Genomic DNA, 18,906 nt, shown 5'->3' on the forward strand with positions numbered 1-18,906 from the left:
GCTGTTACAGGGTTGAGGGACTACTTGTGAGGCATCAGGATGTTCCTGCTCAGATTGTCTGCAATAAGGCTTTAACTCCCAGGAATGTGCATTGCTATAAGAAAGTGGTTGGAAGCTATCACCCAGTGCCAAACCCTCATGGCTTCCCGACACAGGGGGTAAGACCTGGTTCTGCCTTGCTTGTTGATATACCAGACGACCGACATGTTGTCTGACTGAATTGCAATGGTCTCCGAAAGTAGGGATGCATGGAACGCTTGCAACACTAAGAGAAATGCCCTCAGTTCCAGGACATTTATGTGCAAATTGGCCTCCTTGGGGGACCAGGTACCTTGGAACGTCTTTCCCTGGAAATCCCCCCACCCCAATAGGGAAGCATCAGTGGTCACCGTGGCCGTGGGCTGGGGAAGACAGAACGGTTGACACAAAAGATTTGTTTGTGGCTTCATCCACCATAGCATTTTTTCTTTGCAACAGTTTGTAAGACTATCATGTGGTCAAGTGGGGGAGTTAGAAACTACCATTGTGCGGAAAGGAGCCACTGTCGGATTCTCATGTGCAGCCTTGCCAGTGGTACTAACGGCAGCCATCATGAAGCCTAAGATTTGCAGTACAAGGCGCGCTGGTACATAGGTCTGAGGAAGAAGGTTTTGGATTTGGTGTCTTATTTTCGAAAGTCTGTGAGGGGGAAGAGAAGCTTGACAAGAAGTTGTGTCGATGACCACTCCAATAAATTCCAGTGAATTCGTTGGGGACATTTGAGATTTGATCTTGTTGATTGTAATTTCCAAGCGGAGAGCGAGACCTTGAATGTAAGAGGCTGCAGACTAGGAGACTCCTGGTCAGAGCAGTAAGGAGCCAATCATCTAGATACGGAAACACCTTTAATCCTTGTAGTCGAAGATGAGCTACCACAACTGCCATACATTTGGTGATCAGTCGGGGGGCTGTCGAGAGACCGAATGGCAGTGCCCTGAACTGGTAGTGATTGGCTCCCAGCCGGAAGTGGAGAAACCTCCGGGAGCGGTGATCCACTTTATGTGGTAGTATGCGTCCTGGAGGTCTATAGAGCACATCCAATTGTCCCTCCCTACGAAGGGGAGAGGGGACTGTACAGTGACCATCCGGAATTTTTGAAGTTTGATAAATTTATTCAATACGCTGAGATCCAGTATCGGTTTCCTGTCCCCTGTCTTTTTTTGGCACTAAACAGAACCTAGAGTAAAACCAGGATCCTGTCTGGTCTGGTGGGACTGGTTGGATGACTCTTTTCTTAGCAGCTTTTCTATTTCTAAGGCTGCTAATTCCCTCTGATTTGGTGATACATCAGGGATTCATTTGATGGGTCTGGGAGTTAAATCGAAAGGTATTTGGTAGCCTCTGGATATTATTCTCTGCACCCATACATCGGTAGTAATAAGTTGCCAGGCTGGTAGGTGCAGAGAAAAATGACCCCTGACTGCTTCCAGAGGAAAGCAATCAGGCCGCTGCTCAGGAGCGCTGGTAGGGTCTTCAAGAGAAAGAATCTCTAGCGGTCTGGTTACATGTCCCACTCTACCCCGAAAGGGGAGTCTTCCAGATGATTTGCCCCCTCTGCCCCAGGGGGATTGTTCACCACGAGTGTCATGAAAAGATCCTTGGGATTTCCTGAACCACATTTTTCCTCCCTTCTGGTTCCTGGAGTAGGACCTCTGGGGGTTGGAAAAGTGTATGCCCACAACAGACAAGGTATTTCCATCTTTCTCACTTCGTGCAAGTTTCTCTCGTACTTTGGGTCTAAAAAGTGCAAATTCGTTGACAGGTGCAGTGACAAAGGAAGATTTAAAAGGGTCGGCGAAGTCACACAACCGGATCCAAGCATTACGTCTCATGACAATGCCTGATGCGGCAGCTCGAGCTGTCCCCTCGGTAGTGTAAGATATCAAACACATCGAGGAGTTAGAGATGGTTTCAAGGATAGCTAGCTGCAAGGCAATAGTGTCATGCACCCCATCAGGCAGTACCTGCGCCAAAGAGGAAGACATTTCGAAAATTAGGTCTCTTTGGAGGCGAGTGAAGTGTGCCAGATAGTTCAGCGACCAAATGGCGAAGGTCGCTGAAGCATAGGTCCGCTTCCCTAGTCTGTCCATGGTCAGAGACTCCCTGTTCAAAGAATGGACAGTGGAACTATCTTCTGCCAGTTCCCTCTTGGTGGCTGCGGCCACGACCATAGAATCAACTGTCAACTGCTTGGACCAGTGGGGCTGGTCTTCAGGTGTAGATAAAATTTTGTCTGGCCTCTGGGAGACAGGTTCTACGTTGTCCGTGGCCTTCCAGGCACACTGCACAATGAGCTTAACAAGCCCATCTGCTGGTGGGGTCACCCAGGAAGTAGATGGCCAGGCACGAAAGGCCTGAAAGAACACGATTCCTCAAAAGGGTTAGAGGACTTTGTCCCCCCACTGCTTGAGAGGATTTTGAGAATATCTCCGAATGAGACTTTGTCGGGGGGAGACCATGGGGACCTTCCCCCTCATCACAATCTGTGTCTTCGGTGATGATTCCCTGGAGGAATCTAGGTGCTTCCTCTTGCACGGTTTCTTCCAGGGTGGCTCCCCAGTGGGATCTTCTGAGGAGGACTCTGAAGAAGGGATTCCCTTCAAAGGGGGGGGGGGATTTGCGGCTACTGTGCCCAGGGTCCCGAAATAGGGGGTTGGGACAGCTGCATGCTAGGGGGGGGGGTTCCGATGTGGATATCATTGGTGCTGACTGCGAGCCTGCAGAGGCAAGGACACTCTCCATCACCTGGAAAGCAGGCCCGCTTGAGGAGGGATGGGAGCCCAGAACCAAGAAGGACAACCTTGGAACCGGGGTCACACCCCACCCCGAGGAGCCCACCTCCGGGTGACGAGCTCCGAGAGGACTGGAAGCCATCAGAGCCATGGACAGATGGCGCCAGCGAGAAAATGGGCACCAGACTAGGTACCAAGGTACGGATGGACCAAGCACTGCACCAAGAGTGCATCGGCTAGTAAGGGTGGTCGGTGCAGACAGGGGAAAAACTGCTGTCAGAGCAGAGACAGTATGCACCAGGGTGGACATCGGTACAGAGATCTCTGGGACCTGGGTAGAGGCTGGAGGAGGATAAACAGGGGAAGATGTACTAAAGATTCCGAGCCAAGAGGGATGGAAGGTCTAGCTGGAATGGGCAATCCACTAGCTGCCAGAAGCTGGTCCACAACTCGCACTAGGTCTAATTCAGGAAAAATTCCTGGTGGATCTAAAGGAGGCTGCTGAAGGAGAATCAGGTCTTTCTAGAAAGGGGCTAAACCTCTTCCCCAAAAAAAGGGTATTAAGTTGGAGAGTATCCTGTCCTTGGCAGGCATTCAAGTTCAGGAGCCAATGGAGGCAAAGAAACTATCTGCACCTTGGACTGAGATGGTGCCGAAGCAGGTACAGTCATAAGAGCCAATGTCAGATCCAAGGACAGCAATGAAAGTCAGTGGTGCCGAGGATGGAACCAAAATAGGGGTGAATATCATGGACGGCACCGAGGGAAAAGATACAGAGCCTGGTGTCGAGGAGGTCTGCACCAAGGGCACCGGTGAAGCACGAAGCCAACTCGGTTCCGTAACTGACAGAGATGCAGGAACAGAGTGACTCCATTTTTCGGTCTTTGGACGGGGTGAGACCTCCGACCCAAATAGAGCCTCCAAAACAGGTGTCTTAATTAAACCTTTTAAAATAAGCTTATTTTTACGTTCTGCTAGTGTACGATTACTAAAACTAGCACAAATGTCAAAGTCAGCTTTAATATGATCCACGCCCAAACAGTAGACACAACGAGCGTGCCCGTCCGAGTTGGGCATCTTACTCCCACACTTGTCACACTGTTTAAAACCCAACTTAGCTTTGTCTCTGACATAGTAAGGCAACAAGGCTATCCGAATAGAAAAATCAAAAGGAGAGAAAAAAGTGAGAGAATACCAACGATGGTATTTACAAAATACCACAAGTGGAAAGGAAGGGCCTACCAAAGGCAGGAGACAGTACCAATAATGGTAGAAATTCAATTACCAAGGTAAAGGGTAGGGAATAGAGCTAGGTTATAGGCGACAGTGAGAAAAGGCTAATTTGACTAAAAAATAAGAAATTATGAGGAGAAACCATCTTTAAAAAAAAAAAAAAAATTCACAATTTTCCACTTAGCTTTGAGAGGGATGGCTAGCACGTCTGACGAGGAATGCGGCAAACAAGATCTGGAGTAACTAGGAGAGGGGCATTATGGGTAGGTTTTAGCTGTGTGTTTTTGGCTGGCACAAGCTTGGAAACGGCCGTATCGGTTCTGAGGATGGAACCGAAGTCCTATTTGTAATGAATGAACAAAGATTTGCAACACCAGATCTATTGTTAAGATGATCACATCACTGAGAATTGGCACATTTGGAATGAATATGATAAATAAGGAAAAGGTGTGGCAAGGGGCAGGACATGAGAGGAAAGTGAAAAGAAAGACTGACAGGATAGATAAGACAAAATCCAGGAAGAGGGATATTACTGCTTTTGTTAGAGGCACTCAGAATAGGTAAAGTCACGTTGGCACAATGGTGCAAGTTTCCTAGAATGTGTGCATTAAGAAAATATTAGAGAGACATACCTTAAAAACAGAGGGGAAACCCGACTCGCAGAGAGAGAGCAGATTATTGCTTTTTCAAAGTGTTATGTGGTATGAGGAAAATATAGGCTAATAACTTTAAACTCTGAAAGTTGAATAGATAAAGATGAAACAGAACACATGGGCTATGGTTATAACTAAAGAAAGTAAAGAGAGGGGCAACTTAAAATAGACAGATCAAGAGGGACAACATGGGAGAGGGAGAAACAAGCATGGTTAATGGATTCTGTTAAGGAGGAAGGGCGCAACTTCACAAAAATAGCTCTGAAGAGACAAATGGAAGAAAATATGGTTTAATACCAATGAATTTTGCATATAGTTTCTACAGTAGGTATTATATCGTTATGTCTGTTTTTGACAAGGGGGGAGGGATTGTTTTAATGAATAATGTGATGTATGAGGCAAAAATGTTGGAACACTTATATGAGAATAAATATTCCCAAGTCTCTATTAATGAAATTAACAGCCTACAAAAAGATATATGTGGCTCTATTATTGGAAGGTTTTATAGATGGAAAGCTATTTGAATTTTTGCACAATCCATGCCCACGAGTTCCTTCTACATTTGGAATACCAAAAACTCACAAAAATGTCCATGACCCGCCCCTAAGGCCGATTGTGGCTGCAGAGGGATCGGTCACAATCCCCTTTGGCAAGGTACTTAGATGTTGGTAACGACAAATGAGATGTTGTTAAAGGACTCGTGGGATTTTATACGGAATATTAAGCAAGAAATTTTTAGTGAGGATTTAATGTGCATCACTATAGACATTGTGGATTTATTTGACTCAATACCTCATGCTATTGGCATTGAATGGTTTGAGGAATACCCAAGAGAAAAAACCCTGACGAGATACATTATTTGTATGCAATTGATGGAATTGGTTTTAAAAAATAATTACATTTTCTTTCAGGGAGATTTTTTTTTCAACAGACCAGTGGAGTGGCAATGGGGGCGAGGTGTGCCCCGATGTATGCCAACCTGATACTAATGGTGTGGAAGAAGAAGTTTTGAATAGTATATACAAGGATTGCTGGGTATTTTACAAACGGTTTTTAGATGATATTTGTATCTTTTGGAAAGGAACATTTCAAACATTCACGGAATTTTATCAGTACATTTCCGAATCTACTGAATTTTTAAGGTTTAAGTACAATATTGGCCATAAAGAAATTGCATAGTTAAGACATCACTATTTACAAGGAAGGTAATAAATTTAATTCAAGGGTATACAGGAAGAAGACATACTCTAATTCTATTCTACATTATGCAAGTGCCCATCCTTTCCATCAGAAGAAAGGTATTATAAAAGGGCAATTTGTAAGAATTAGTAGAATGACTTAGAATGATGAAAAATTTAGAAAGGAATGTGATGTGTTACATGGGATGTTCTGTGAACATGGATACCCAGAATCTTTAAAATTACCCAAGTGAAACAGGAGGTGGCTAGTGAAACGACAGGCAAATATGCCCCAATCTTGCGAATTCCCGAATTTAGCCCTGTGGGTGATCTTGCCTGCATTCCTGATTTTAAAGCCTATGGCATGTTAATTTTAGTGATGCACTGTTTTTTTATTGGTGAATTTGTATTTAATTGAAGTATTTAAGGCATGTCATTTAGTTTAGTTGTATCTGATGAAGTTAAGGACAAAAACATATTTTCAAGGAGTATCATTTATGTGTTGTGCTTTCTTACTACATTAAAACTGTGTTAAGCCCATCTACGGTTTCCTGCCTTCTGGAGTTACACTGAGGTGTGGATAACTGTTTTCTGACTGTTTTTGTTACTATTTCAATGAGTACATAAATCAGTGTGTGTTATCAATACTGTGTGGATATATTACTGAAAGATCTACATTACAAATGTATACAGCAGCTATGGTGGAACACTTTGGGTAATGGGGAAAAAAGGTGAAGTGAAATAAATATGAAGTGGAAGTAAGGCCGTTCACATTATACCAGAAAACCAGCAAGACAATATATACCAGGCAGTTCAAAACACATATTATGCTTCAAGAAACCCATCTAAAATGTGGGTAACATTAATCTTTAGTGAGAAATGGGTTCAAGGAGTTATTATGCAGCTAGGGTAAAGAAAAAAAGTACCAATAGCACAGGAGTTTCAAGAGGGACCCCTTTGGTAATACTGGAACAATATAAACACTATAATGAAATATTTAGGATGTTGTGAGGTTACTGGTTAAGTAACATAACTACACTAGTAAATATATATTTTCCTCCCAAGATAAGGGAGAATGAGTTTAAAAAAGTCTCAAGAGATAATTAACATTCCTTTGCGGTAATCTAGTAGACAGATGATTGGAACCAAATATTGAAATACAAAGATATAAGTGATTGTCCTAAGAAAAAGTATAATAAACAATAGAGGGAAATTTAAGAAGGTCTACGAGTTAGACATATTACAAGGATAGAGTCATAGGACTGAATGCATGCATTATTCAAAGCAATACAATACTTGGTCTAAGCTGGACAGAGTCTGCATAACAAAACAGCCCAAGTATCTGATCAAGACAGCTCAGAGGCATCCAAGAATATTTTCAAGTTGTTCACTCTTTACATAACCAGTGTAGCAAATCCTGAAAGTCAAATCACTGGATGCTTCAGATATACTGATTTAAAACATAATAGAAATAAAAATACTTAAGAGGGTGAATTCATTTTTGAACAGATTAATACACTGGGAAGAGGGCTTGGTAGCAGTTTGGTGGATTTAAAGGTGATATGCTCCAGACAGAGAAGGAAAAAATGGAAGGCTAAGGAAAACAGATTGGGGAAAATGAACGAAACTTTTAAATGAAATGGATAAATAAGAACTAGAAAGGAAATATATATGTTTCATAGGCTCTTGAAAGAGACAGACAGCAATAATACAATTTTATGAAAATACACCATTTCTTAGCACTGAAATTGAGACAACGAAAGGTAGAACACAGAGTAACAAATAACTTGTTAGAAAATCGACCAAGTAAATAATAATGGTAAAGAACATTTTTAATGACCTTTACAATGGACAAGATAAAGGGGGAAAAAATCATGGATTATCAGTAGAGGGGATGCAAAGAAAAGGTAGCCCATATCCTAACCATCCTATTCAATAAAATTTTGAGAGAGAATTTCTGAAAAAAGCAATGATTTAAGTAATATTAAAGGAGCAGAAAGATCCTTTAAATCCAGGATCATACAGCACTAAATCAATATTAAATCATGACAACATTTTATAGCAATATAGATGAAAATGTTAGCCTAATACCCATTTAAAACCATCACTTTAGACCACTGCGGTTTTATACAAGGCTGGCAGATATTTGCTAACATCTTGAAAATTAATATGACACAAAGAAGCACAAAATACAAGGGAGCTTTTCTTATTAGTTTAAATACAGGAAAAAACACTTGACTGGGTTAAATGGGATTATTTATGGACGGTAATGGAGAAAGTGTGATTCCTAAATAATTACTGAGGGAGTTTTACTGGAATTCTACAGCAGTAAATACGTTTGGGATAGAGATGGGGACAGCAAGGGGAGTTCCCTTCTGCCATTACTGTATGCAATGTATTTAAAACCATTAGTACAGCGACCAAGGCAGAGTTGACAGGGATAGGACTGGTATGGGCAACCAAAGAAATTAACCCTGTTCACAGTGGATCAATTTATAGTACTAATCCAAATAAATATCAAATGTAAAATAAAATAAATAAAAATGCATACCAGCAAGGTTTAGTATAGTGAGAAGGTTTGCAAATTAGCAAGACATAAAATAAATGAAAATTAAAGTATGAATTATTGTCCAACGCAGGATTTAGTGCAAATACAAGCTATCAAGAGGTAAGTAGTTCCATTAGTTTTATATATAGGCCAAGCTTTAATGTACGAACCAGACCCAAGTTTTGGAACAGATACACCTCTGCATAAAGAGATGACGAAATTTGAAGAAGGGGAATGCCAAAGAGTAGACTGGAAGAAACTAAACAGAAATACTTTTATCATTACTGCATCATCAGTTATATAATGCAATTGACTCAAATAAGGCTAGCTTACTTTATAAAGAACAATGGATATTCATAACAGAAAGAAGTGATGCTAAACCAAGGAGGACATAACGTGATAACATCTTGTTACAAGAGACGATTGAGAAATACTGGTAAACAATTAAATGAAATACACAGTAAGCTAATCAACATACAAGTACTAAACAGTAGTTACCACGGAAGTGTAAGTTTGGTATTATCTTACCCACTATAAAATCGACAAGATGGCCAAGAGCAAATATTATACGCAGAACAGATCAAAAAAAAAAAAATTAAAAAAAAGAAGTGCATAGTGCTACTTATTACGCAACTCAACGAATTATGACAAGGAGGTAGTGAAACAATCTGCAAAAAGCCAGAGTTGACTAAAACTGCTGATAGAAGCAAGAACCTTCTCAGAACAAAACAGATCAGACTATACAACTCAATAAAAACAAAAAACTGATGCACCAACTCAAGATTGGCAGAAGTAACTAATTCTGAAATAAATGAAGAGCAACGATTAGAGATTTAAAGTTTGATATAGGACACAAACTCTACAAATTTCAGAATCTTTGCCTGGAAATGTTTTCATAAGTACTTTTATACCCCAAAAAGATAAAAATTTTCTGAATCAAATAAATATTGTTGGAGGTGCAATCAGGAGCAAATTATAAACCTATGTTTTGAGGATGTTTTTTTCATTACCACAATTTAAGAAGGATCTGCAAGAGCCAGAAGGGGAGATGCTATGGCGTGAATGGCAACTGAGAGATCAAAACTTTTATTTGAGCTGGCCTGATGCACATAAAGGCTCATTCTTCACAAAAGCAAGAATATTAAAATTACTGGTAGCTAAACAGTGAGCTCATAGAACTGGAAACATGCAGAACAGAAACTGGTAGGTCTTAAAAAAATAATGCATAATGTCAAGTAATGAGTTACATTCATTAGGAAAAAGTCTAGTCATTTATTTCCTGACCATACTAAAGTGGGACTCATTGAGGAAGTAAAGTAAGTTATAAGAACCTGGTGGCAAGGGAAAAAAATAAAAAAACACAGAACATCAGGAAGGTTATTTTCAGGAAGGGAGAAAGAAATATTTAGGTAGACTGTTAACAGGACTAACAAAATTAATATATCCCCAGTCTGGTTAAAATAAAAATCTAAAGAATTTGATCATTTGAACTTGTATTACAAGTTTTAGCTCTGGAGTGGTCCCGATGAACTAAGTGATGGCACTTTTATAGCTTAACCAAGTAATAAATGGGCTAGTCGTTAAGGTAGGAAAGTGCACCTTGCATGTGGACTGCACAGTTTATTAGAAGTTGTTTGTTAATAAAAAATTGTAAGGGCATATTGAGTATCCCCCCCCCCCGAAATTATTCTTCTGCACGAGTATATTTCTACTGTTAAAAAGGTATTTTGTACAACAGCCGCTTGTCAAGAATGCAGACCTTTCTCACAAGAAGCCAGGTAATTTTGCCTACATCATTCTCCTAAAATGAGTAACAGAAGCACATTTTCTCAAGGTTTATGCCACAGATCTCTACATCTGTTAAATATGCATGCACTCAAATTCAAGATTCTATGCACTGAGCTTTTCAGGTATTTAAAAAGAATTCAGCACCTACCAGCTAGTAATGCAAACAGACGATTACATGTATTTTTGCATGTTCAACCACTTTTGATTCACTTGATCACAGCAAACGTAACTGAATAATTTTGCAGTCCTTATAGTTATAGTAATGCAACAAAAACATTTATTCAGATTAAGGCACACCATTTTGCTTCATGCAGGTGTGGAATGTCTTGCTTGACTGCAGTCTGACACAGCTGCACCAAGTTAAACTCTCAGCAGTACTCAGGCCAACATATATATATATATATATATATATATATATATATATATATATATATATATGGTTCCCCTTCACAAGATCGAATTGATGGAAGCTCGAAATTCATAATCTCAAGACCAGAATCTCAAACTTCCATTCACTCGAAATTCTGAATGGGAGGCTTAGGTTTAAAAAAAGTTAACTTACCTTACTGCAGGGGGCCAGGTCCCCCTGTAACCTAGCAGTTTAAATGTGAATGTTCCATGACCGCACTATAGCGGAAGAACTGAAAATCTTCCATTTTGCGCTTACGCGGACCGTATAGCACGGAATGGGAGATTTCCCTTTCCTTCACTATAGTGCGATCTTGGAGTAGGTATATTTAAGTAGGGGGTGCAAAAACATTTGAAAGGTGTTAATTTTTTTTTTCCCTTTCATATGTTAGAGTTTCTCTAAATTCCAGTATATATATATATATATATATATATATATATATATATATATATATATATATATATTTAGCATTGAGATGCCAACAGTTTTTAATTTTTCACATTTCATGACTTTCAGCCGTAAGTCTACAAAAAGCAACAACTAAAACCTGCAGTAGATTTCTGAAGATAAATTTACACAGCCCTCTGGAGTGGAGTAACTCAATGAAAACCAACGGATGTCCTCCAGTAGTGTAGGAAATCAGTTATAACTGCTGCAGATGTATTTGTGAAGTACTTGTTGTATACTTGGAGGGGGGTTTAAAGGAGCAGGATTTATGTAGTAAGATGTATTGTCTCTTCTCCCATTAAATTTATATAATGGACAAAAAAAAAAAAAAAGATATGCCATTTTTCCCACAGTTCTCTACCTGGACAGAATTAACTCTGGGGTTTTTTGCCAAAGACACACTGACAAGAGTGCTTTGTTACTTGCACATATTGGTGCATCTTCATTTGACCACTGACCCAACAAACTAGAAAACAAGTTACCTCTGCAGGAGGCATACATGCATTCATTTCTGCATTTTGTCATTGGAGCCCAGTACATACATATATACATGCATACAGATATTTCAGGCATGGGTACTAATCCCCCTTCTAACCTTCCAATATACCAAAACAGTTATTTTTAAGGACAACCTGGACACTAATTATGGGAATATCTAAACTAGTGCTTGTTTTAATATAATTTGCAGTCTACTCCAAGCATCAACTACTCTCTGAGAATCAACTAATATTCCTCTCATTCCTATATAATCATAACTTGTCTCATGATTCTCTATTACTTTCGAAAACCTTTGAACCCCAAACATTCCCAGAGGTAGTGGTCTCTTATAAGAACCTGATGGCAAGGGTATACCTAAATAAGGTCTCCTCTTAAAAACCAATGAGACACTGTACAAGTTCAGGTACTTTAATTTTTTCATAATTTTTTGCGTCCATGGATGCTCTTGGTTTACTTCCTCTGTACAATTTACTCACCCTTGTTTTCTTATAAGGTTTCCATATTTTTATTCCATACTCAAGTTTGGGTCTAATATACTTAGCCAAAAACAATGAGTTCACCATTTCTGATTTCTTGCACTTTAACTAATAACCAATTGGTTGATATGATTAAAAAAAACTCAAAAGCTTGATCTACCCATAAACCCAGGCCCTTAAATAGATCTACAGTTTAAATCACTGTGTGCTGTATTAAACAAGCATCCACCAATCTCATATGCTTAAATTCTTGATGTACTTAAATCAACATATTATCCTGTGCCCAAATGGTCAATTTAGTCAAGTTCTTGAATGTGAGGCACGCCCTATCAATTTATAGTCTGAAGAGGATTTGAAAATGGGTAAACCACCTCCAATGAAAAAAGATAGAGCTGAAAAAAAACCCTAAACAATAGCTCATCTTTACAAATAGTTCCTAAATATAAAAATGAATTGGGATAATTCCTAGAATGGGTGAGAGGCTAAAGTCACAGATTTAGCCAGGATATCATCAAATTTTTTCTCTTTGGTGAAGGGTGGAATTAACAGTAAGTGTTAAAAGCACCAGTGAAATAACATACATTACCCAAATGCTTAGCAATGTTTCTAAAGGCCAGTCTGACCAGAATCTGGCACTCACTAGAAATGTCACTCCAGTAGATTTAAAGCATTTGTTTACCAAGAACCTATGAACCTACAAGAATACCTACTGACTGATTTTTTTTCTTTCAGAAAATACCTGTTGTGAGCATTACATTATACAGTTACTGTGTGACGATATCAAACATCCAAGAAATGCAAACACACTTCAATAGCATACTGAAAAATTAAATTGGTCTAAAACAAAAGCAGCAAAGCCTTGACTTTATGAGCAGTATTAAGAGGATGGTACTGGGGGGCACTTTCAACGAGCATCATGTTATTTTATAGTAACAATGAAAACTTTATTGAAGTCAGAAGGCACCAATCTCAACTCGCACATGCATCACTGCAAAATTTAAACTGTAAAGGCTGCAAAACAAATGCATCTGAAAGGGACAACATGCTGACTGTTCTACTGCTTAAGAAGGCTGTATCATCATCAAATTGCTGTATAATATAATAAAACGCAATGCAGAGAAAAACTAGCAAGTGGTAAAAAGCATGATAACATAATACATTGCAGTCACCGCTGGTAGCATATCACAAGGACCAGCACAGCACCTCCAAGCAATATAGCCCAAGAGCAGTGAGTGGTAAATGTTTTCATAGTACATCACAGTTAGTGCTGGTAGTTTACCACAAGGACCAGCACAGTACCTCCAAGCAATACAGCCCTATGTGGTATCAAGAGGAACTTGGTAAACTACAGTAAAGTCTCATTTCAACAAAGAGCAGAACAGGTACATGGGGCTTCAGATTAACATCTGTGCAGTACAGCATACTCCTCACTCCGTACTACAGTGACAGTACTAGAACATGAACTCTATGTACACAGTGTGGCAAAAGAACCCAAAACAACTTTGGACATCCGTGATTAGCATGTTTAACAGATTAAATGAATCTCTCCAACTGCAAAAGGAGTGTTTTCTTTTAGGTACAGGGAAAGAGCAATTCCATATTCCCTTACAAGAAGCTCCACCCCATCCACAATGCAAAATTACCAACGCTTCAGCACAAAAAAAAAAAAAAAAAAAACACCTATCTGCAATTATTTCATAGTCTTCCAAATGCAGCGACTGCAAAAAATCATGTCTACCAGTTTAAATTATACTGCATCATGCAAATACTAACGACCCCCTGTTACTCAAAGCAAGAACAAATGAATAGGCCTAGCTCCCCGAAACACTGCCGATGTAAACAGAAGTTTGATGATCATACACCTACTTCTTCTTTTGGCTTTTCCCGGTTAGAGGTCGCCACAGCGGATCACCTGTCCGCTCATGATTGGCAGTGGAGTTTTACGGTGTCGAGTTGCCAGCCCAGCGCCCAACCTTCCACAGAAGGCACGCACGCACTCACGCCTAGGGTCAATTTTGAGTATTCAATCCACCTACAGCAGGTCTTTGGAATGTGGTTGGAAACTCACGCGACCACAGGAAGGACATACAGACTCCGCACAGAAGGCACCCCAGCCGAGGATCGAACTGAAGAGCTTCTTAATGCAATGTTTAACCTATGCCTGCAAACCACTATGCAGCTTACCCCAGCACAAGTTAAAACCGTCAATTCTAGAAAAATCAGCCCCCCTTTTCTAAACTGTTTTTTTAACTAAATAAGTAGCTCTCAAAAAGCAACACGAGAACAAATCCAAAGGAACAAAAATGTACAAGATATATTAAAAATGTGCCACTACAAAAAAAACACATCAAAGGCCTGCAATAATAAGAATGTTTTGTTGTGGTCATTACATCACAATACATACCACGGGGAGGGGTGTACCAACTGGTCAAGTCTCAGATAGTTCCCAATACACGACAGTTATGTAGCTATAAACTGCTTCAATTATTTAAAAAAAAGTACAAAAAGCATCCGTGAAACAGTCAAGCAGACTCATCAACCAGTTAATTCACTGACATGTTAAGCCATGTCAAATGGTTGGAAATCACCTAGGGCTTCTTAAAAACACGTGCCAACCAAGCACAAACAAGTCATTACTGAAAAAAATTCACATACTGACAGACTGCCCAAGTTACGGTACTTTTTAATTGTAAAAACCATTCTCTTGCATGAATAACATAATTCTCTCTTAACACGGGCTTCAATAATGTATATATTTTAGTCTGTATGGTTTTTGCACTGCAGCGTCATAACAGAGCACATCACAAACAATGACACATAAAATAATGTAGTATACTGTAATGTATTAATCCTACAGATGATGCTTTCAGAAAAAGTTGTGCAGTTCTGATGAAATACTAACCCATTTCTATACTGTCACTTTAGCCTGCACACCAAACACTGCCCTACAGCATACTTTACAAAATGCAATAGATCTTTATTAATAAGAATATATGGTGAACTGCTGTTGGCAAATGTGATTTCTTTTTTGTCTGAATTCGTTTACCTCTTTCACTGGTCCTGAGATTTTACCTCTTGCTTTGGTACTAATGCAATAAATCTAGCACGTTTTCAGAAAGTAATTGGTTATGCACTGCAGTTCCAAAACTTGTTTATTTTTTTAGTATGTCTACATTTGCACACTACTGTAAACGATCAAATGGCTATAACGACTTGTACTTGCAAAAAATAAATAAACTAATGATTAAGCAACCTAAACAGTAAAGTACTAAAACACCATTGAAATGACACGCATCACCCCTTTTTACAGTTACAGTAAAAGTTATATGCAAGCAATGCCATTTGTTAAGCAAGGAGACAGCTGGAATACTGACAAAAATCTAGATTCAAATGAAAAGGTAACAAAAGTGACTACACCTGATAAAACCATAAACCGTTATGATAAAACACTGACCTCAGTGATATTTTCGGCATGCCCAACATTATACATTATAAAGCATCTTTTAATTCCACTTGTACACAATATCAATCACAAATTAGTATCATACCTCGTTCTCAACCTGTAAGCACAAGAAAGCTGGACAAAGTCAAAAACAATGAGAGAAAAACGGCCCAAACATAGTAACAATTTAAATCCTGCTCTTTTAAACTTAGAAAGTTGATATGCTAAAAGGTTTTGCATTAACATGTACTTGCTGAAATAAATAAAGTCTGAAACTCAATTGTTTCTTATTTAATGACACCAATTAATGATTTACCAGAAAACCACAATTAGACAAAAATAACAGGAAAAAAATCTGAACAGTTGAGACGTATGATTGGAGTACAAACTGTTACACCTCGGGGACTTAAGGTCTGTTCATTTACCCAACAAATTAGAAGTTCCAAGGCTTTGCTCTCCTACCACAGATGTAAGAGGGTACTGAAGGGGAAAGAAGCGCGTTACAACAGTTTCTAAAGGGGTGACACTTCACAACTTCTGAATTTTAACAGTTCCGCACAACACGTTTGAAGTACTCATTGAATAACATTTACCAGAAAAAAAAATCGAAAACTACTCTGCAGTTTAAAAAGAGAAAGTATGCGTGTGTTACGTTTCTATTGTACCTTAATATCGATCATTCAATACAATCCGCTGCAAAGATTTAACCAATACAACAGCACAAGCTACGTCGCCACGACATGTTTCGACACATTCCAGTGGCTTCGACTTCCTAGGAAGCAGAAAACTTCAGATGCGATTCCTGCGTTTACCTAGACAATACCATCACTAAAAGCATATTCCCAGTCACATCCTGCAAGTCGCAATTGCAGGTACACTATCTTGGTAAAACTAACTGCATTTTTACCTAGTTAAATTTAAGGGCATCCGCTCTGTAAAAGTTGTTATCCGCTTCGCCCTCATAAAATCCTCAAGACTCCCTGTCTCCTCCCACCCACACCGGCATGAGATCATAGGTGCTAGCTGATGGAATGACACTAGACTAACGCAATCTCCGTAACGCAGGACAAGCCCAAACCTAAGTTCCGAAATACGCGTAGGGGAATCGTGAAACAGAGAAGTTACGCACACTTTGTCGCACAGTGATTCCAAAGCCCGCCTCTTCATTCAACTGGATGGATACTACTTCGTGGGGTTGTCTATAGTGACAACGTGTTTAATTGGTTGAAGCGGTATGTCACTAAATAGTATGAGTTTGGTGGACTGTAAACATAAGGTATCGGTATCTTGTTGGGTGTTTGTACTTAGCTTTAGTAGTTCTTTCATTTTAACATGACTATTTGATTTACTTTTAATATGCACAAAACGCATTTTTAAATCATAGTATTTAGATGGTGTTTGGGTTAGTTTTATTTTGGTAATGCACATTTAACACAGGACAGGCGTTTCAGTCAGTCATTTTTGTTTTAGTTACTGTGGTTCAGCGTTTACGTATCCACATCTTTGACTGAAGTAAACATTATAGGTTCGTGAGATTATTTGAGGCAGCTCGAAGGGAAACGTGTCTTGCGCGAGCAGACCACACTATCTGAATTTTACCTTGACTGCTCTTTAGGATGGTAGACTTCCAGATTTTCATTACTAGAGTGTTCTTCGTTTTCTAAGTATGTTTCCCATGATCTCATGCTGCAATACTTGGTAATTTTCCTTCATATAAAAATATTCCATTCATTACGTAATTTGCAGTAAAAACCAAGGTCAAGACACAATGGTAAATTGCATGTTTCTGACTTTTCTCCTGGTTAAGAAATGTTCCTCAATACCGTATTGTTTATTAACATACAAACCAGAGCTATCCCCAAATGATATAGATATTCTACAAAAGGGCCTTACAGAAACAGATGCTTGGTGCCAGAGCCATGAGCTCAAGCTTAACGTCAAGAAATGTATAGTTATCCCCTTTGGGAAAAAACATGTACCCATGAATTACCACATAGGTGGCAATACACTAAACGCCGAAAGTGTGATGAGAGACTTAGGGACACAGGTGGACAGAGGTCTCACCTTCGATAACTACATCGCCACAACAGTCAGGAAATCCTTCTATGTGGCACACCTCATCACTAAGGGCTTTTCAACCAGAAAAAAGGAAGTTATTGTCCCACTGTACTCATCCCTCATTAGACCCACTATAGAGTACAACACCCCATTTGGTATGTACCTCACAAGACATCTGCAACAGCTGGAAAGGCCACAGAAATACCTCACTAAAAGAATCACAGGCCTAAAGCAGATGCTCTATGCTGACTGTCTAAAAACACTCCAGCTATAGTCTGTGGCATATCGTCTACTCGGAGGCGATCTCTGCTTGACATACAAGGCCATGTCAAACCCTGAGCTGTTGGACATGCTCCACTTAAAGAAATCCCAATCCCTCAGAGCCACACGCTCCAGGGATCTAAACCTTGTCATCACAATGAGCAAAATGGTCTATGTTATAACAGCGAACGAGCAAAAGATCGAATGCTGTTATATTAACCACAAAAGAACGAAAACAAAAAAGAGCGAACAGCCAGAACAGTGAATTTTTTCCCAGGCGAAAAAAATTTGCTGTTCCCAAAAAAAATAAATAAATAAAAAACACACTAAACGCTATTTTAAGTGGGAGGGGGCTGTGCCCCCCACGCCCCCCCTACTTAAATATACCAACTCCGAGATCGCACTACAGTGCCGAAAACAGCAAAGTGACGGAAGCGGCCAAGCGACTTCTTACCCAGGGAAAGAATTTGCTTAAAAGCCGCTTCATCATTTTGCGTTTTCGACATTTACAGTTCGAAGATGCATTCGACATAATGCTTCTTCGTTCTTCTGACAAGAACCCGAACAAAACATGCTGGAGGGATAGGTTCCTGACCCAGGGACTCCCCATACTCTGCAATAGACTGCCCATACATGTCAAGCAGAGCGCCTCCTTGGCCCTCTTCAAAAGGAACCTTGATGATTGGATGAGAGATAGATGTCCAGGGAAGTAAATATTGCGGGAAGAAATATCCAGGGAATTGTTATGGCTAGGCTTGTATAGGCCCTAGGGCTGATAGCCTAGTACCAACCTATGAATCTATGCTTTCTTAGGTAGACGTGCAATGCAAGGTTGTAGCATGATGTCTACTTTTAGTTTTCCATTCTGTTAATAGTTGCTACCTCTAAATCATTTTTAAATTATGAATTAAACTTTTATCTACTCAGAGGGTACAGGAGGTCTGAGACACAACTGTATTAGATAACCATCTGATTATTTTCATCCCCAGATCAGCACTGAGAAGTAACTCAGAAGGACAGACATGAAGTTGATAGACAACCCAAAGATAAAAAAAAACTAAAGGCAATGCTATTCAATGCCAGAAGTCTAAACCTCAAGATGCACGCACTGTAGGCTCTCCTCAGTATGGAGAAAATCGATGTC

The 18,906-nt window shown here is 39.6% G+C and overlaps 1 protein-coding gene across 2 annotated transcripts in view; it reads right to left on the reverse strand.

Annotated features, from left to right (window-relative positions):
• TANC1 (tetratricopeptide repeat, ankyrin repeat and coiled-coil containing 1) overlaps window positions 1-16,451 on the reverse strand; it is a 3,647,153-nt gene extending 3,630,702 nt beyond the window's left edge. The window contains exon 1 of one of the 2 annotated variants that reach the window (XM_044074752.1): window positions 16,109-16,451. The gene's annotated coding sequence lies outside the window, so the exon portion shown is untranslated. The remainder of the gene's footprint in view (window positions 1-16,108) is intronic. The other variant, XM_044074753.1, reaches the window with a different exon arrangement.
• Between the last annotated feature and the right edge of the window lie 2,455 nt (window positions 16,452-18,906).

Source organism: Protopterus annectens, chromosome 6.part0 (genome assembly GCF_019279795.1).
Source record: "Protopterus annectens isolate FY-2018-M chromosome 6.part0, PAN1.0, whole genome shotgun sequence".
Lineage (NCBI taxonomy): Eukaryota > Metazoa > Chordata > Ceratodontiformes > Protopteridae > Protopterus > Protopterus annectens.